This window comes from Haematobia irritans, chromosome 1, assembly GCF_050003625.1.
Source record: "Haematobia irritans isolate KBUSLIRL chromosome 1, ASM5000362v1, whole genome shotgun sequence".
NCBI lineage: Eukaryota > Metazoa > Arthropoda > Insecta > Diptera > Muscidae > Haematobia > Haematobia irritans.
The window spans coordinates 266,761,600-266,783,859 of record NC_134397.1 but is presented as its reverse complement, the minus strand read 5'-3'; positions in this window follow the sequence as shown (position 1 = coordinate 266,783,859).

The following is a 22,260-nucleotide window of genomic DNA, read 5'->3' as shown; positions in this document are numbered from 1 at the left end:
CCGCCTTATTAAAATTGTCGAAACAAAAGTCATTATAAATGCTTGGATTTTTCAATCTCATCGCCGCATTTTTTACCCTGTCTCGATAAAATCTCGATGCAACTGGAGTTTGATGCCTTTCTATGATGCCCAGGCCATTGCGACATCTACTGTAGTTTCACGATGATAATTTCCGGAATTATGAAATTATTACTTCTGAACACTTCAACCGGCTTTACCCCGATGTAACCTGATACGGTCGTCAAAATAAAATTAAACATATCTTCATTCATTTCATCGGCTATAATTCGTATAATTCAAACACTTTTAAATTTCAATTGAAATTTAATTTGAAACATTTTTTTTAGATAGTTTAAGTGCATAAAATTTTATATTGAGATGTTGCCATGAGTTACAAAAAAAAAAAGTAATTTTTGCGAATGTGTATTCAAAAACAGGGATCCGGAGCGGAGCGGAGCGTGGAGCGGAGCGGAGCAAGCCCTTTTTTTGCCGGAGCGGGAGCGGAGCGGGAGCGGCATTTCTAAAATCCGGAGCGGAGCGGGAGCGGAGCGGTTTCCAAATGAAAAACCGCTCCGCTCCGAATAAAATATTACTTGAATGAAATGTGCAACTTTGAAATTACACTGTGTAGGAGATTTAAAATATAGCTAGTACTTAGCGTAGTGTGAGTAAACGTTTAAAATGTACGATATGTATTTTTGTACGTACGTACATTGTTGTAAAAGTAACAACAGTACTTTCGATCAATTTCATCCCGTATTACTATAAAGATGTTTGTAATGAACGTCATATAAATGCAATTAAACGATCTTATTTATATTTAATTTTTTAGTTTTCTACATTGAAAAAAATATTGTCGTGAAGTCAAAGATTTCATGGCCTTAGAATAAGAATGCAAATTTTGCTTAACATGCAAGACGCATCTCTAAAATAAAGTTTTTTCCTTGTCCAAAAGTCAATAAACTTTTGAATGAAGTTTTAATGTCCTTATGATTAAGTGATTTTACTTAAAAATGTATATCATAACATGAAAGATAAAATTTTTGAGGTAAGGTCAACGTGACTTTAATAATTAAGAAAAAGTCTTTAAAATTAATAAAATTGTCTTTAAATTTGTTTCCTTTTTGAATCTTGCCTACAAAGCAAAAAATCGTTAAAAAATAAGACATGTTTATCAAAACACTTTATTTTAAAGACGCTTTTTACTTGAAACATAGCATAATTTCTACTGGGAGTAGAGTCTTAATATGGAAAATAAAATTGTCGTTAACTCATTTTTAAAGGATTTTGATAACAACTGACGAAAAAATCTAAAAAAAAAGAAAAATTAACATTTGCTTCCTAGAAGCAAGTACATAACCCCCAAATTTAAAAGAGAATTGCGTCTTTAAAGTATCGTTTCTTGTATTCTCCGCTTCTTTGGCTCGGAATTAATACCCAAACTGTTAAAGTTAAGACAAAATCTTTGGAACCGGGCATGCTTTTTTTCAGTGTAAGGACATTCATATTTGCTTTACTATTGTACTATATCCTAGCATTCTCTTATTTCTGATATTAGTTCTCGAAAATTTAATTAAAATTATGGATAGTTTCAATTTTGGTTGAAAAATGCACACCCGGTTCCAAAGATTTTGTCTTTACTTTAAAAAATTTGGTATTGATTCCGAGCCAAAGAAGCGGAGAATACAAGTAAGGATACTTTTAAGACAATTCTCTTTTAAAATCGGGTTTTGTGTACTTGCTTCTAGGAAGCAAATTTTAATTTTCGCTTTTTCAGCTTTTTTTCTTCATATGCTATCAAAGTCCTTTAAAAACAAGTTAACGACGACTTTATTTTCCAAATTAAGACTCGACTTCTTGTAGAAATTATGCTGTGTTTCAATTAAAAAACGTCTTTAAAATAAAGTGAAAAACATGTCCTATATTTGAAAGATTTTTTGCTTTGTAGTTAAGATGCAAAAAGGCAACAAATTTAAAGACAATTTCATTAAATTTAAAGATTTTTTCTAAATTATTAAAGTCAAGTTGACCTTAGCCCAAACATTTTTTCTTTCATATTATGATATCCATTTTTAAATCAAATCACTTGATTATAAGGACAATACGACTTCATTGAAAAGTTTATCGACCTTTGGTCAAGGAAAAAACTTTATACTAGAGAAATGCGTCTTCTATGCTAAGCAAAATTTTCATTCGTATTTTAAAGACATGAAATCTTTGACCTCACGACAATATTTTTTTCAGTGCATTTATTTTAATTTTTTCTCACATTGAAAACAATTGACTTGATTTGTATTATTGCATGTTATCTACTTTTTTTTTGAGAACGAACATTTCTTAAAATCGCTGTTCGAAAATGTATTTTTACAATAAAGGGGAAAAAGCGAAATTAGGTAACACTAGATGTGAGTAAGAATATTCATAGGTATACCACAGACTGATTTCAATGGAGGTGTTGCAAACATAAACATACACACACACATTACAAATATAACAAAACCTCTTCTCTGCGTCTGTTGCAAAACAAACAAAAAAAACTTTCGGAGAGTAGTTACTTCTACTCTGTATATAGACTTTCAATTCCAATCAGCGTTGCCGTTTTGGTCCGATCGGACCAAAATTGGTCCAAAAGATTTCTAATTTTTAAATTTGGTCCGATGGTCAGAATTTGGTCCATTTTGGTCCATTTTCATAAATTTGGTTTCTACCACACATTAAATAGTAGATGGTGCACAGCAAAGAATATTGTCGGGAGGCCAAATATTTCACATGCTTAAAATACGAATACGAATTTTGCTTAGAATAGAAGACGTATTTCTCTGAAATAAAGTTTTTTCCTTGTCTAAAAGTTTCTAAACTTTTCAATGAAGTCTTTTTGTCCTTATAGCTAAGTGATTCGGCATAAAAATGTGTATCCTAACATGAATGAAAATTTCGTTTTAATGAAGTCAAAATGGATTTAATATTTCTGAAAAAATCTTCAAAATTAATAAAATGTTTCAAAACATTGTTTTAAAGTCATTATACCCTAAACCACATAGTGGTTAGGGTATAATAGGTTTGTCCGAAGTTTGATCTGCCAAAAAATGTGCCTACCAGAAATATTGATTTTAGACCCCATAAAATATATACCGATCGACTCAGAATCACATCCTGAGTCGATCTAACGCTTGGTGTCCGTCCGTCTGTCCATGTATTTGTTGTTCACAGGATTCCGGTCGCAATTATTAACCGATTTTGATGAAATTTCGTACAGGGAGTTTTTTGGGCACAAGGACGAACGCTATTGAATTTGGAAGAAATCGGATCAAATTAAGATATAGCTCCCATATATATGTATCGCCCGATTTCGACAAATGGGGTCACGCTGTGCCCCCATAAAATAAAACTCAATTGAACAAATAATACAATGTTTGTACTATAATTTTTTCGAAGAGGAGCGGAGCGGAGCGTGGAGCGGAGCGGAGCGATTTATTTTTTCTCGGAGCGGAGCGTGGAGCGGAGCTGTTTTTTTTTCTCCGGAGCGGGAGCGGAGCGGAGCGAAAAAAATGGACCGCTCCGGATCCCTGTTCAAAAATATTATCACGGCGTAATCAACACCCTTACATAATTAACATTTACATCACAACAGCATCATCGACCACATGGAGGCCTTCATCATTATCGAGTTGTTGGTAAGTTTTTACTCTTTACTATTTCCTCCATTTTTTCGGTGTTGAGTTATTTTATTTTTTCCCCTTTAATACAATTATCTATGCACATACATATCGATAATTGAGAGAGCACAAAAGAGTATGGTGTGATATTATTGTCTTTTTTTATTATTCTCTCTATTTTTTGTAAAGATTATTTAATCTCCAAATAACTGGTTTACCATACACTAGGCCTCTCTTATGATCTCTCTTTTATTGTGCTCATAGCAAAAGGGCAGGTTTTATTTGTTTTGTTTTGATTCCATGGCATAATTTCTTTATGAGTGAAAGTTAGATATTTTGATTCTTAACCCTACTAGGGACGTAAATTTTGTTACCTCTTTTTCATATTAACGAGTAAAATTTTCTATTATAATATATATTGAATAATTTTGAAATGATATAATTTAAAATTTAAATAAAATATGTTAGAGTTATATACATATATTCGATTAATAAATATTTGAAGGTAATGATATAAAAATCATGGCTCGGTAAATTGTTCTTCTTAAGTGTTTTCAAGGAATGAGGCCATAAAAGAAAATAATTTTTGTTAGGGCTTCTGTTAAAATGTATGCCAACAGAACATTGGTATGGCGAGGGTTTTGAGGCAATTTATCCCAATTACATCTGGGATACATTTAACGTTGGCAATTTTTAGAAATACTCCTGTTTCTATTTACCTTTTATTTGTGACTAGAGTGGGGAAACATTTTATTATTTTTTTTTTTTTAGTTTTCTCTAGTCATTTCGGTCCATGTAAGATTTCATTAATTACTCAAATAAATAGGGAGTCTGTAATAAAATAATGCTGTGATGGGAAAGTGGTTGTGAGAGGAAAGGACACGAACCCCCCACCCGCTTGTGCTAGCGAAAGAAGGCTCCCGCAGTCCTAAGTCTTTCACAATTCTAAGATGTTATGATATTCTTTACAAAACTTACATCCCAATTCAGATCTTGGTCTGGTACATTACAGCACACAAAAAATATTTTTGTCTTCAATCACGAAATTAATTGATCCAATTAAATGTTCTTCAATCACCGAAATGATAGTATAAATTAAAAAATTAAATGAAAGTCAATAAAAAAATTAAATAATCCAATTAAAAATTTAATTGATACTATTAAATTTTGTTTAATTAAATAATTTGTTGAATCAATTAAATTTTTAATTGAAAAATTTTTTAAAACTCAATTAAGACTTTAATTAGAAAATGTTTCGTTAATTTTTTTCTGTGTGAACTTGTCCTTGGATAAATGTCCACTATTTCAATAGCTGTTGCACTGAATTTGCATTTCCTTTTAATGTGGGTTTCGAATACTGTGTTTTGAGTTGTGAATTATAAAATTCTGTGATATTTTAAAATAAAAAAACATATTTGTTACAAAATTTCTCCAATTATTTGTTTGGCTTGAGCCCTCCCCCTCCATCTTGAAATAAAATCCTGCATAAAACTTGAATTAATTTATATAGCCAACCACCACTTGGCCAATTAGTTAAGAGGACGCAATTAATATTTTTCCATGAATTAACGACATTGCCACGATGTCATTTCACAAAACTTTTCGCTTTTCATTTCAAATGGAACTTCCATTACGGAAATTACTTTCAGTTTTAGCAAAATATTATGACATAATTTTAATGCAGTTTGTGGTTTGATTGAAAAATCGAACTTAATTTAATTAGACTTTCTTTTGGTTTTGTTTTAAAATAGTAAAGCAGGGTTACCACTTAATCCTTAAATTTTAGTTTATCGAGAATTCACAGCAATAACCAACGAATAATGGTAAAGCAATCAATTTAATCCCTGATTTTAATAAATAAACATTTTGTCGTACAGGTCACGCGCTGCCAACTAGGAAAAGTGTTGTGAGGCATCGTAATGGAATGGCATGCTTTGGCATGACATTTAAAAAAAAAAAAACCTCACAGAATGTCCACAAAATGATGCTGAGCCAAAGACCACTAACCACTGGAGTGATTTTATTTTCCTAGTGGCTCTTCGGTCACTTCAGGACAAAATTGCACTTGATAATGGCGCCACCAACATCTGAGCATAGAAACAGAGTATAGACGAAATGAACCCTTGATATAAGTAATATTAAACTCTCCCAAAAAAGTTTGTCCTTTACATTGTGGGAAGGATATTTAATAATGTAAGAAGTCAATATAGAGGCCAATTCAACCATTTCTGATAAGGAAAATTTTTAAGAGAGAGAGAGAGAGAGTTCACATATGAAAGAGTTTCACGTATTATGTCTCTAAATTACTCCGACGTATATTTTATAATTGAATTCGGAAATTCGAAGTAAAAATGGTCTGACAATGTGTTACCCAGTTGTTGGATTGCCTACAATGTAAAACAAAAAATTCAAATTTCGCGACGTTAAATATGTATAGAAGTACTAACATGGACCGATCGTAAAATTATCAAATCTAACAAGTAAGGAAAATCTAAAGTCGGGCGGGGCCACTTTGTAGATCTAAATTTTCGATACCATATCACATCCGTCAAATGTGTTGGGGGCTATATATAAAGGTTTATCCAAAATACATACATTTATGTTAAATATCACTCGATTCGGACAGAATTTGATAGACTTCTACAAAATCTATAGACTCAAAATTTAAGTCAGCTAATGCACTAGGGTGGAACACAATTTTAGTAAAAAACAAGTAAGGAAAGTCTAAAGTCGGGCGGTGCCGACTATATTATACCCTGCACCACTTTGTAGATCTAAATTTGCGATACCATATCACATCCGTCAAATGTGTTGGGGGCTATATATAAAGGTTTATCCAAAATACATACATTTATGTTAAATATCACTCGATCTAGACAGAATTTGATAGACTTCTACAAAATCTATAGACTCAAAATTTAAGTCGGCTAATGCACTAGGGTGGAGCACAATGTTAGTAAAAAAATATGGGAAACATTTAAATCTGAAGCAATTTTAAGGAAACTTCGCATAAGTTTATTTATGATTTATCGCTCGATATATATGTACTAGAAGTTTAGGAAAATTAGAGTCATTTTTACAACTTTTCGACTAAGCAGTGGCGATTTTACAAGGAAAATGTTGGTATTTTGACCATTTTTGTCGAAATCAGAAAAACATATATATGGGAGCTATATCTAAATCTGAACCGATTTCAACCAAATTGGGCACGCATAGCCACAATGCTAATTCTACTCCCTGTGCAAAATTTAAACTAAATCGGAGTAAAAAATTGGCCTCTGTGGTCATATGAGTGTAAATCGGGCGAAAGCTATATATGGGAGCTATATATAAATCTGAACCGATTTCAATCAAATTTGACACGCATAGCTACAATGCTAAATCTACTGCCTGTGCAAAATTTCAACCAAATTGGGCCAAAACTCTGGCTCTTAAAGCCATATTATATCATATCGGGCGAAAGATATATATGGGAGCTATATCTAAATCTGAACCGATTTCAATCAAATTTTGCACACTTAACTGCACTACTAATTGTACTCCTAGTGCAAAATTTCAAACAAATTGGGCCAAAACTCTGGCTTCTAGGACCATATTAGTCCATATCGGGCGAAAGATATATATGGGAGCTATATCTAAATCTGAATCGATTTTAGCCAAATTTGGCACGCATAGCTGCAATGCTAAATCTACTCCCTGTGCAAAATTTCAACCAAATTGGGCCAAACTTTGGCTTTTTTTGGTAGCTATATCTAAATCTGAACCGATTCCAACCAAATTTGGCACGCACAGCTACAATGCTAATATTACTCCCTGTGCAAAATTTTAACTAAATCGGAGTAAAAAATTGGCCTCTGTTGTCATATGAGTGTAAATCGGGCAAAAGCTATATATGGGACCTATATCTAAATCTGAACCGATTTCAATCATCTTTGGCTAGTCAAGTGTGCCAAAGTTGATTGAAATCGGTTCAGATTAAGATATACTGCTAACTGTACTCCTAGTGCAAAATTTCAACCAAATTAGGCCAAAACTTTGGCTTCTAGGACCATATTAGTCCATATCGGGCGAAAGATATATATGGAAGCTATATCTAAATTTGAACCGATTTCAATCAAATTTGGCACACATGACTATACTACTAATTGTACTTCTTGTGCAAAATTTCAAGCTAATCGGGATAAAACTCTGGCTTCTGGGTCCATATAAGTGCATATCGGGAGAAATATATATATGGGAGCTATATCTAAATCTGAACCGATTTCAATCAAATTTGGCACACATGACTATACTACTAATTGTACTCCTAGTGCAACATTTCAAACAAATTGGGCCAAAACTGTGGCTTCTGGGGCCATATAAGTGCATATCGGGCGAAAGATATATATGGAAGCTATATCTAAATCTGAACCGATTTCTTCCAAAATCAATAGGGTTCTATTCTGACCCAAAAAAGGAACACGTGCCAAATTTGAAGGCGATTGGACTTATATTGCGACCTAGACTTTGATCACAAAAATGTGTTCACAGACAGACGGACGGACGGACGGACAGACGGACATGGTTATATCGACTCAGGGACCCACCCTGAGCATTATTGCCAAAGACACCATGTGTCTATCTCGTCTCCTTCTGTGTGTTACAAACATATGCACTATCTTATAATACCCTGTTCCACAGTGTGGCGCAGGGTATAAAAAATATGGGACACATTTAAATCTGAAGCAATTTTAAGGAAACTTCGCAACAGTTTATTTATGATTTATCGCTCGATATATATGTATTAGAAGCTTAGAAAAATTAGAGTCATTTTTACAACTTTTCGACTAAGCAGTGGCGATTTAACAAGGAAAATGTTGGTATTTTGACCATATTTGTCGTAATCAGAAAAACATATATATGGGAGCTATATCTAAATCTGAACCGATTTCAATCAAATTTGGCACACATGACTATATTAATAATTGTACTCCTAATGCAAAATTTCAACCAAATTGGGTCAAAACTCTGGCTTCTAGGGCCATATAAGTCCATATCGGGCGAAAAATATATATGGAAGCTATATCTAAATATGAACCGCTTTCAATCAAATTTCGCACACATGACTATACTATCAATTGTACTCCTTGTGCAAAATTTCAAGCTAATCGGGATAAAACTCTGGCTTCTGGGTCCATATAAGTGCATATCGGGCGAAAGATATATATGGGTGCTATATCTAAATCTGAATCGATTTCAACCAAATTTGGCAAGCATAGTTACAATGCTAAATCTACTCCCTGTGCAAAATTTCAACCAAATTGGGCCAAAACTCTGGCTTTTAGGACCATATTAGTCCATATCGGGCGAAAGATATATATTGGAGCTATATCTAAATCTGTACCGATTTCAATCAAATTTTGCACACGTTACTATACTACTAATTGTACTCCTAGTGCAAAATTTCAACCAAATTCGGCCAAAAACCTGGCTTCTGGGGCCATATAAGTCCACATCGGGCGAAAGATATATATGGGAGCTATATCTAAATCTGAACCGATTTCAATCAAATTTTGCACACTTGACTATACGACTAAGTGTTATATTTGTACAAAATTTCAAGCAAATCTGTATAAAACTCTGGCTGCTGGGTCCATATTAGAGCATATCAGGCGAAATATATATATGGGAGCTATATCTAAATCTGAACCGATTTCTTCCAAAATCAATAGGGTTCTATTCTGACCCAAATTAGGAACATGTGCCAAATTTGAAGGCGATTAGACTTAAATTGCGACCTAGACTTTGATCACAAAAATGTGTTCACAGACAGACGGACGGACAGACAGACGGACAGACAGACGGACGGACAGACGGACATGGTTATATCGATCCGAGCATTATTGCCAAAGACACCATGTGTCTATCTCGTCTCCTTCTGCACTGTTAGAAAAATATGTTTTTCATATGTTCCGATATAAACAAAATGTGTTTCGGGCACGATTTTAAACCACAATATATTTAAGTGCGAACATGTAATGTTCCTAAACAAACACTAAATGTTTAGGACATCTATGTTAATATGTTAGAATATATTATGTTTGGGGCATGAATGTTTCATAAAAATCATATGTGTGAATACAAACATATATAAATTTACAAATTTCGACTAAACATACATATGTTGTGATATTTTATTCAAAGCGACAGAGAGAGTATAGAGAGAAATAGAGATGAAAAACGGGAGAGTTGACGAAAGATATCAATATAACACAGCAAAATAGTCAAAAGAGAACAATTTCTGTGGAACCGCTTGTATGTTGTTTCGGAAAACTGTTTGATAAGGCCAAAAATTTGATATGCTTAAGTCTAAATATTATTTAATTTGAATAAAGAGAATAGACATTCGGAACCAAGAGAATAGACATTTGAAAAACAAACAGCATATGTTTTCGCCTTGAGAGCAGCATTTTATGTATGTGTGGACATGTGTTTTGTTTATCATTTTGGCATTATGGGCACAATTTTTTTCTTGGTTCGTTAAAAGAAATCAGGGGTCTTCATAAAAATAGCGAAAGGGCACTATACACTTTTTAGAGTTAGGACAGTAAAATGAAATAAGGAGGAAATAGTGAAAAATTACACAGCAAAATGTTAAAAAACAAACTTTAGTTCCTCTTTAGTAGTCCACGAGGAGTTGACGGACACCATCAAATATAAAAGCGGGCATTAAGTTCGTGTTTTACAGCTAAAACAATTTAAAAAGTTTATTTTCTTTAAAATGAATTATTAAAGAAAAATAAAAGGAATTTTAGAGCGATGGTGTTAAATGCTAGTAAAAAACTGTTTACTCCTAAATAAATTTATGTTTATATTATAAAATTATGTATGTATGTTTATACTCGACTCCACGTTCTTCTTTTGTTAGTTTTTGAATTCCTTCCAAATTTTAAAGTTTTGTTCAAAAACAGTTTTTTATTACAAAATTGTTATTTTTGCAATAAAAAATAATATTTTATCCAAAAATCAGTCAATTTCGTTTATATCAAGCACTGTTACTGACTATAAATCTTTAATAACGCACATTTCGAAGTTTCATTTAAAAAAATTTAATATAGTATAAATATAAATGTGCAAATTAAAAAAAAAAAACAAAAAAATGTTCGGTCGGAGCAGGGATTGAACCCACGACCCTTTGCATGCAAGGCAGACATGCTAACCACTGCTCCACGTGGCAAACAAATGTATGTTTCTGTTAAATAATGTTATGTTTGCATGGGCTCGTGGGCGCTGCAAACTATGCTATATAAATGTAACATAAAACGATAATTATCTACTGGTGACTAACAGCTACGTAGCCCAGTGGATAGTGTGTTGGCTTACAAACTGTATGGTCCTCGGTTCGATTCCCCGTGCAGGCGAAAGGTAAAATTTAAAAAATTTATAAAAGTGAATAATTTCTTCAACATTATTTGTATTACAGAAAAAGGTGCCAATAACAAAAAAATTTCGTGGAAGTGAAAATTATGTTAGGGAATGAGCACAATCGTGTTCTGGAAAAATTCTTCCAAGCATACAATATTTTTGGCTCAAAATGCTTCCAAACATATAATATGTTCACATAAAACAAACATATTAATGTTTCGGCAGTATCAAGGCCGTAGCCAGGATTTTAATTCGGGGGGGGTTCAACTTTAAAAAAAATATTCATATAATCTCATGTGTAGAAAATTTTATTTATGCATAGGTATGTATACAATATTTTTATACCCTAAACTACATAGGGGTTATTATACCCTAAACCACGTAGTGGTTACGGTATAATAAGTTTGATCTGCCAAAAAATGTGCCTACCAGAAATATTTATTTTAGACCCCATAAAATATATACCGATCGACTCAGAATCACCTCCTGAGTCGATCTAGCGCTTGGTGTCCGTCCGTCCGTCCATGTATTTGTTGTTCACAGGATTCCGGTCGCAATTATTTGATTTTGATGAAATTTGGTACAGGGAGTTTTTTGGCACAAGGACGAACGCTATTGAATTTGGAAGAAATCGGATCAAATTTAGATATAGCTCCCATATATGTATCGACCGATTTCGACAAATTCGGTCACGTTGTGCTTTTTTTCAAACGGATCGTCACCAAATTTGGCAAAAGGTTATCTTCTTTACCGCCCTTCAAGTCTGCAAAATTTCATCCAAATCAGTTCAGATTTAGATATAGCTCTCATATATATGTATCGCCCGATTTTCCCAAATTTGGCCACAAATTTTTAATTTATCAACCGATCTTACTCAAAGTTGGCTAAATGTAATCTTCTATAGCACTACCTATATGTGCGAAATATCATCGAAATCGGTTCAGATTTAGGTATAGCTCGCATATATATGTATAGCCCGATTTTCCCAAATTTGGCCATAGAACCCTTATTTACTAACCGATCTTACTCAAAGTTGGCTAGATCCAGTCCACTATAGTACTAACGGTATGTGCAAAATTTCATCAAAATCGGTTCAGATGTAGATATAGCTCCCATATATGTATCGCCCGGTTTTGAAAAATTCGCCCCAAATAACCTTATTTTTGACCGTAGAGGCCTCATTTCTTAACTGATCTTTCTCAAATTTTGCACAAGATAACCTTTTGTGATGATAATCAAACCCGCAAAATATTATGCAAATTGGTTCAGATTTAAATATAGCTTTCATATATATGCATCGCTCTATTTTCCGTAATTTGGCCATAGTACTCTTATTTATTAACCAATGTTACTCAAATTTTAAATTTTGATGTACTACCCGATCGTATTTATACGTACTTGTAGCTCTTACATAAGAATATTGCTCGATTTTTACAAATTTGGAGTTATTACCCACACTAATTGAACGATTTTCTCTTTTTTAATAATGGGCTCAATATTAGTGACATACTAACTCTTTTGGTGCAAAATAAACTATAGCTCCTAATATTAGACATTTCTGCGCAGATTGTGACACGACACCCATAAACATGTACCCCCCTTTATGTTCTCCAAAACCTATACCAATGATACCCCACAAATGCTTATGTTTACTAATTCAGTAGGGGTGGTTTAGGGTATGATATAGTCGGCCCCGTCCGACTTTCTACTTTACTCACTGGTTATAATATTAAATTGAGCCGACGGGCTTTTTGGGCAGCAAATAAATCAATGACTTCTTCAGTCGGCACATTTATTCGGCGATGAACCGACATTAATGCCAATCCTTTGAGTCTACTCTCGCTAGTCGAATTTCTTAGATACGTCTTTAATCTCTTCATTGTTGAAAATGAACGTTCGGATGAGCACGTAGTAACTGCAGGGATGGAAAATGCAGTACTATAGTACTTTTTTCAAACCTTTTTCACCCCGGTCAGTACCGTAGTACCCCCGCGAATGATTTAGTACCTTTTGTGTAGACATTTTTGAGTCGATATCAGATTTATGGTACAATAGCTTTGACAAAATATTTTAATATTTTGAGAAAGTCTTTATCAACCTATTAGCAAATAGTCTTTTACAAATATGGAAAAAAAGACATGTTCATGTGGGAAGAAAATCTCGTCAAAAACAGGATTTTATTGAACTTCAAGAAAGTTTTAGTCGAAAAAAGTATGCGATTCTATATTATCGATTTTTTATTTCGGTAGAAAATGTTGTCAAAATGTTATTTCTATATAGAATTTTTGCAAAAGTTTATTTTTATAGAAAATTATGTCAAAATTTTATTTCAATTGAAAATTTTGTAAAAATTTTATTTCTATAGGAAATTTTTGCAAAATTTTATTTCTATAGAAAATTTTGTCAAAATTTTATTTTCTTTAAAATTCAGTCTCTTGACAATAATCGTTCCGCTCAAAAAATACCTTTTTTGTACTTTCTTAAAAATTGTATTTTCCATCCCTGAGTAACTGGCAAAGTGGCCAAAAATTTTTAAAAGAATATGCACGTTTGGAAATATCTCTTTATTGCTTCCATCGCTGAATTAGGCAGGTTTTTTCGCAGATTTTGCGCCATTTCATTTACACTTGTGTGTTTGGCTGTTTCGTTGTTGTTGCTATGGCCAAACAAAGCGAGTCATGTTCACAAAAAGAACAATAAACACATATAAAAAGCAGAAATACATTTTCCAAAAACCAAATTTGTGGTGCGAGAACAAAAACAAATTGTTTTTTTTTACCATCGTTTGACGGGCTTTTCAACTAGTATTCTATGATTTGTGCAAGTTTTATAGGTAAGCATTTTTCAAAATAAAACCTCCAGCTTTGCTTCAACATCTTCGATAAGATTTTTCTATGCAGCTAAAATATATATTTATTTATATAAAAATATTCATTCATTTCGGGGGGGGTTTGATCCCCCTCATCCCCCCCCCTGAATACGGCCTTGGGCAGTATGCAATAATATATGTGCTTCCTGCAAAATATGTTTGGAACATATGTTAAAGAAGCGATTTTTTTTGAGGGTGTATAGATAATTTTGTCAAAATGTTATTTCTATAGAAAAGACTGTCAAAATTTCATTTCTATAGAAAGTTTTGTAAATATTTAATTTCTATAGAAAACTTTGTCAAAATGTTATTTATTTCGATAGAAAATTTTTGTCAAAATTGTATTTCTATAGAAAATTTTGTCAAAATTTAATTTCTATAGAAAATTTTGTCAAAAATTAATTTCTATAGAAAATTTTGTCAGAATTTAATTTATATAGAACATTTTGTCAAAATTTAAATTATATATAAAATTTTATCAAAATTTAATTTATATAGAAAATTTTATCAAAATTTAATTTATATAGAAAATTTTGTCAAAATTTTATTTCTATAGAAAATTTTGTCAAAATTGAATTTCTATAGAAAATATTTTTGGCTCAAAATGCTTCCAAACATATAATATGTTCACATAAAACAAACATATTAATGTTTCGGCAGTATGCAATAATATATGTGCTTCCTGCAAAATATGTTTGGAACATATGTTAAAGAAGCGATTTTTTTTGAGGGTGTGGGTGTTACAAACATATGCACTAACTTATAATACCCTGTTCCACAGTGTGGCGCAGGGTATAAAAATAAAACGGAAAACTCTTTTGAAGAGTAGGGCCAGGGAAATTACTCTTTGTTTTTTTTTCTTATACCCATAACATACCCATATTAGTCGAAACCGGAAAACTTGCAGGCACACGGTGAATATGTAGGTTTAAAATGGTCGGTTTTAAGCCAAGCGAACAAAAAAAGGTTTCGTTAATATTCACAACAAAAAGTCGGAGAGAGCCTAGCCGTCACTTTTTTTTAATTCTATCCTGTCGTTGGAGTAACCTTCACATTTCCTAAGAATTTTAAGCGTGGTTTGTTTAGGAGAGTATCCGTCTACTTAACATACCGGGAAATTAAATATCTAATTTTGAATGCATAAAACACTACTATTCCTGTCAAATAAATCCGAAAAAGTTCTTGATAAATTGAACAGAACAACATTTTTTTAAAGTCGATTTTCGAGAATCCTACCCGAAAATGAAACACCCTCTATGTTGCCTTTCAATTTCAAGTAAATTTAATTTTTTTACTATAAAACAAATTTATACAGCAGTAAGTCCGGCCTGGCCGAATCTTAAATACCCACCATCTTGAATCAAATATAGGAGTTACCTTTGAAAACTCTTCGTCGTTGCATGTTACTTGATAATATATAGGGGGTTACTTGATAATGCATAGAATGATAATGTATAGAAATGATTAAATAATGCCTTGATTTGAAATCTACCCAGCAAAAACTCCTACTACCAGGTATGAGTACAAGTATGCCTGAGACAAATTGGTAACAACTTCCTCGTACATATATCAGTAGTAATACTTTTACACGGGCATGACATTGGAGGAAAGTACTTCCGTGCAAGCATACCAGCTCTCCAAAAATAATATCTTTACCATAAAGATACCCAAAAAGTGCGAACTCACCCCTGTAGTGTTGTAATCCAACACACTTTACCACGCTCCACGACATGGATCTATTCAATGATGTTATTTTGTAATATAAATTATGTACTATACAACAAAGGTATATTTTATTGGCAATTTTTTTTCTGAAATGTAAGTTGGCATTACTTATCGCTACTATTAACGGTGCCCACTGTAGAGCCGAATCCGGACCTCAAGATATGATTTTGATTACCGGTATTAATAGAAAGAATTACTTTTTGCCTACACAGGTAAGTTATTATTTTGAAATCCCAGGTAATACTGCAAGTAGTAACTTTTTGATTACCGTTATTACTGAAAGAATCACTAGTGCTTACCCAGTTTTTGCTGGGTAAAATCAATATATTTGGAAATTTTACTTTCAGTTTCAAGCAACTTTCATGATTAGTGCGCCTTCTATACTCCCAAGAAGTGAAATCGGTCTATATGGAGGCGATAAAAACTAAATCCGTTATTTCAGGCAAATCGGATAAAAACTACGGTTCATATAAGCCCAAGGATCTAAGTCAGGAAATCAGTCAAAAATATGCACCGATGCACAACCAGTTGTGGTTCTGAAAAACCTACAGAATTTAGACCCCAAATCGGAGGGCGGGTTTATAAGGGGGAAATATCAAAATCTGTACCGATACACAATATATTTGGAACACCTATTTGTAGTCCTTAAAAACCTCTAGATTTCAAATTTCCAAAAAAAAAACAAGTGTATAAAAACTAAGGTTTCTCTAAGCTGAAGAAGTAAAATCGGGAGATCGGACTATATGCAGGCTATACCAAACCATGGACCGACACCCCATTTTCGACAGACCTATCTGTAGTTGTAAAATACCTCTAGATTTCGAATTTGAAGCCAACCGGATAGAAAATAAGGTTTCTAGAAGCCCAAGACCCCAAATAGGGGTCGGTTAATATGGGGGCTATACCAAAACATGGACCGATACACCTCATTTTCGACAAACCTATTTCTGGTTCTAAAATACCTCTAGATTTCCAATTTCAAATCGGATTGAAAATACGGTTTCTAGATGCCCGAGAAGTAAAATAGGAAGATCGGTCTATATGGGGGCAATACCAAAACATGGCCTATACACCCCATTTTCGGCACTCATATTTATGGTCCTAACATATCTCTAGGTTTTCAATTTCAGGCAAATCGGATAGCAAATACAGTTTCTAGAAGCCCCAGACCACAAATCGGGGGGTCGGTTTATATGGGGGCTATACCAAAACATGGACCAATCTTCGAACTTGACCTGCCTGCAGACAAAAATGAGTTTGTACAAAAATTAAGCAAGATAGCTTTATTATTAAAGGCTGTAGCGTGATTATAACAGACATCCAGACAGATAGACGGACATAGTTATATCGACTTAGAATTTCTCCCTGATCAAGAATATATATATATATATATATATATATATATATATATATATATATATATATATATATATATATATATATATATATATATATATATATATATATATATATATATATATATATATATATATATATATATATATATATATATATATATTATATAGTCGGAAATCGATATTTCAATGTGTTACAAATGGAATTACAAACTTATTATACCCCCATGACCATTCTATGGTGGAGGGTATAAAAAGCCTGTTAAGTAATTTTGAAGATGGGGACACCCACACACCAAAAAAATATGATTCAATCACGAAATTAATTGATCCAATTAATTTTTTAAATTGAAATGTTTTCAATCACAGAAATGATAGTATCATTTAAAAAAAAAGAATTGAAAGTCAATTAAAAACTTAATTAATCGAATTAAAAAGTTAATTGATTCTATTAATTTTTGTGGTTGATTTTTGTTTCAATTAAAAAATTTGTTGAATCATTTAAATTTTTAATTGAATACTTTTTAAAACTCAATTAAAATTTTAATTGGAAACATTTTCGTGAATTTTTTTTCTGTGCACCCTCAAAATTAAAAAACAAGTAAGGAAAGTCTAAAGTCGGGCGGGGCCGACTATATTATACCCTGCACCACTTTGTAGATCTAAACTTTCGATACCATATCACATCCGCCAAATGTGTTGGGCGCTATATATAAAGGTTTGCCCCAAATACATACATTTAAATATCACTCGATCTGTATTAGAAGTTTAGGGAAATTAGGGTCATTTTTACAACTTTTCGACTAAGCAGTGGCGATTTTGCAAGGAAAATGTTGGTATTTTGACAATTTTTGTCGAAATCAGAAAAACATAAATATGGGAGCTATATCTAAATTTGAACCGATTTCAACCAAATTTGGCACGCATAGCTACGATGCTAATTGTACTCCCTGTGCAAAATTTCAACTAAATCGGAGCAAAAAATTGGCCTCTGTGGTCATGTGAGTGTAAATCGGGCGAAAGCTATATATGGGAGCTAAATCTAAATCCGAACCGATTTCAAACAAATTTGGCACGCATAGCTACAATGCTAATTCTACTCCCTGTGCAAAATTTCAATTAAATCGGAGTGCAAGATTGGCACACTTAACTATAGTACTAATTGTTCTTCTTGTGCAAAATTTTAAGCAAATTAGGGTAAAAATCTGGCTTCTGGGGCCATATAAGTCCATATCGGAGGACATATATATGAGAGCTATATCTAAATCTGAACCGATTTCTTCCAAAATCAATAGGGTTCTATTCTGAGCCAAAACACATACTTGTACCAAATTTGAAGTCGATTGGACTAAAACTTCGACCTAGACTTTGATTACAAAAATGTGTTCACGGACAGACGGACATGACTGTATCGACTCAGAAGCCCACCCTGAGCATTTTTGCCAAAGACACCATGTGTCTATCTCGTCTCCTTCTGGGTGTTGCAAACATATGCACTAACTTATAATACCACCTGTTCCACAGTGTGGCGCAGGGTGTAATTATATGAGGACAAATTTGTTTTAAAAAAAATTAAATATCTGTTATTAAGTACGAATGTTGTGGAAATCGCAGTATCATACTTTGGACTCGGTCCATAGCAGAAAATTTTAAACCCCGGGCGAAATCCTGTCACTCGAATAACAAATCTGATGTCATACAATACTATTGAGAACAACAAACGTGTGTATAGTTTCCACCATTGTCCAATCCCAAAAATGATAAATTAGGCCCCTTGAAAACGAAGGTCAATTCAAAAAGGATATTGGGGTTTATTTTGTGTTGTTGTAAATATGTGTGTTCTGAGGGAAAATTTCTGTGGACTCTGTCCATAGGTGAAAATCAGAAATAGTAGGAGTTTATTCCCTTTAAACTCCCACTATGGGCAATAACAACAGCATATAAAATTTGCTGTTGTTATTGCCCATATAATTTTGTGGGATTCACCAGATTTTGAGGCTTTTTTCATCGAGTCCATATTCAAAGCAGAGTTTTAAAAAAGTTTCAGTTAATTTGGAAAATATTCCATTTGAAAAAAAATGTTTTTCATTCTGATTTCCTACTTTTATTTATATAAAATCATTAATTATCGTTATCTATAAAAACTAAATTTCCTATAAATTGAAACTATTCATACCAACCTCGTTTCCCCTAAATATGACCCACAAAAAATACTACAAAATGTGTACACCCCCATCAGTACATTGGCGAAATTTAGTAACAAAGTTGGATTGTTTCCCAATTTTTCGTGAATTTTGATTGAATTTATTGGATAATGTTTGTTCGGACAACGTTCAATAATGCACTTAGCTTTCATATAAAACAAAAAAAAAACCATGTAAATGTAGCTTAAGTTTGTCAATATTCTGCCACTAATAATATCTAATACACTCCAAGAGATAAAAAAAAAGAGCGAGGGAGAAAAAGCAAAGAAAACAAATTACCAACGACAAATGGAAAAACAATTTAGCGGATTTTCTATAAGCTCTGCTTGACGAACTTTTCCATTTTACTTTAGCTTGCAATGAGGACGATGATACCATTGCTGCAAGGCATCGATGTAATTAAAACAAAGTTAAATGTTTCACCCCACCAATCCATTGCTGATGCACATTAAATGGCTGGTGACTATGCGACACAGACCAAATTTTTAACACTCTACAAATTTAAAAAAAAATTTCATATGACACTACAAAAAGAAAAAAAGTGAAATTGTCACCTATTTTACAAACGTTTGCAAAAATAATGTGTTAAAATTAAAAAAAAACTCAAATAACGTTAAAGTTTACAGAATTTTACTTTAACACAAATAATCTAAAATCGAAGCACAAAGCTCATAAAATTAACAAAAACCCAATACATGACAAAAACTCCTCATAAATTAGGGGTTTTTACCAAATGCATAGTCCAAAAGTAAAAATATACAAAAAATATTTCCAATCAAAAATAGCAGTATTTTATTTTTTATTTATTTATTTTTTTTTTTTTTTCAATAATAAAAAATAATTTAAAAGCCTCCAATACCTACACAAAAAATTTACTTTGGCTTAAATCTGATCATATGCTCTTTTACATCGTCCACCTAATTTAACCCCATTTTCGACCAAAAAATATTTAAAAAAATTTTGTCAATTGCAGCAAAATCATTTTTTTATTCAAAGTTCGATATCATAAAGCGGTATATATATATATATATATATATATATATATATATATATATATATATATATATATATATATATATATATATATATATATATATATATATATATATATATATATATATATATATATATATATATATATATATATATATATATATATATATATATATATATATATATATATATATATATATATATATATATTTTTTTTTTTAAATTTTATTGTTTAAAAGAAAAACAATTTGGGACGTAAAATCAAATTTTAGAATTAGTTTACATCTGTTTCAATTTGGTAAAAAATATGGCCATCAAGCGACCTACAAAGCTTTCACACGCGTCAGACTAAAGAGATTCTGATTTGGTCTCATTTACAACGAAACACTTTCATGGGATGATCAACACATTGGTATTTTTTTAAGCAAACCTTTCTCTTTAAAATGCACAATCGATTAAGATCCGGAGATTTTGGTACATATTGTGCGAGCAATCTCTCGGTTAAGCCATTCTTGTTTAACGGGTATTGAGCATGGTTGCCAATGAACCTTGTATAACCTAACATAAAAACTAAAATTTTTAAAGATATTGAATTTATATAAAATTTTTTCAACATTTTATTTCTAACGAAAATTTTGTCAAAATTTTATTTCTATAGAAAATTTTGTCAAAATTTTATTTTTATAGAAAATTTTGTCAAAATTTTATTTCCATAGAAAATTTTATTTCTATAAAAAATTTCGTCCAAATTTTATTTCTACAGAAAATTTTGTCATAGTTTTATTTCTATAGAAAATTTTGTCATAATTTTATTTCTGTAGAAAAATTTGTCTTAATTGAAATAAAATTTTGATAAATAAAATTAAAATTGTCAAAATTTTATTTTTATAGAAAATTTTATAAAATCTATTGAAAAATTTGTCAACATTTTATTTCTATAGAAAATTTTTTCAAAATTTTACTTCTATAGAAAATTTTGTCAAATTTTCATTTTTATAGAAATTTATGCCAAAAGCTTATTTCTATATATAATTTTGTCAAAATTTGCTGCAAGTAGAGGATGCTGATGAGGAATGTGGTATTTCCGAAACGTGCGTCCATCCAACCATCTTGCAGTCTATAGGGCTTTGCCCAAATAAATTTGACAAACATTCTTTTCCTCTGTTGGTTAAGCTAAACTCGTTTAGTCAATGTATGGTTTTAAGCTGCAATAAAAACACAACAACAAAATTTTATTTTCATAGAAATTTTTGCCAAAATTTTATTTCGATAGCAAAATTTTGTCCAAATTTTATTTGTATAGAAAATTTTATCAACATTTTATTTCTATCGAAATTTTGTCAAAATTTTTATTTCCATAGAAAATTTTGTCAAAATTTTATTTCTATAGAAAATTTCGTCCAAATTTTAATTCTATAGAAAATTTCGTCAAATTTTTATTTCTATAGAAATTTTTGCCAAAATTTTATTTTTTGTCAACAGTTTATTTATATAGAAAATTTTGTCAAAATTGTATTTCATTCGTGTTCTGTTTTTTATTGTTGGTTTGTACTTCAATCATATTTGTTGTTTTAATCTCAGCTTTAAAACCATTGTGTTGACAAAAGTACAAGAGTAGCTTAACCAACAGAGGAAAATAATGTTTGCCAAATTTATTTGGGTGTGGTTCACTTTGTGTTCAGCGAACTGCCTGAATTTGTTCTGACAATTGGTTGATAGTTTTGCTGCAAGCAGAGGACCCATCAGCATCCTCTGTTTGCAGCAAAACTGTGGTAGTTCCGAAATTTTGTCAAAATTTCTTGCGGGTGGCTATAGACTAAAGCAGTTTTGTGGGAACGGCGTTACCGATGAATAGAAGGGGAAGCAATTGGATTAATTATGACCCAGGGACGGGTACGTAACAAATTTTATTTTTATAGAAAATTTTGTCAAAATTCTATTTCTATAGAAAAATTTGTTTAAATTTTATTTCTATAGAAAATATTGTCATAATTATAATTTATCGAAAATTTGTCAAAATTTTATTTCTATAGACAAAATTGTCAAAATTTTAT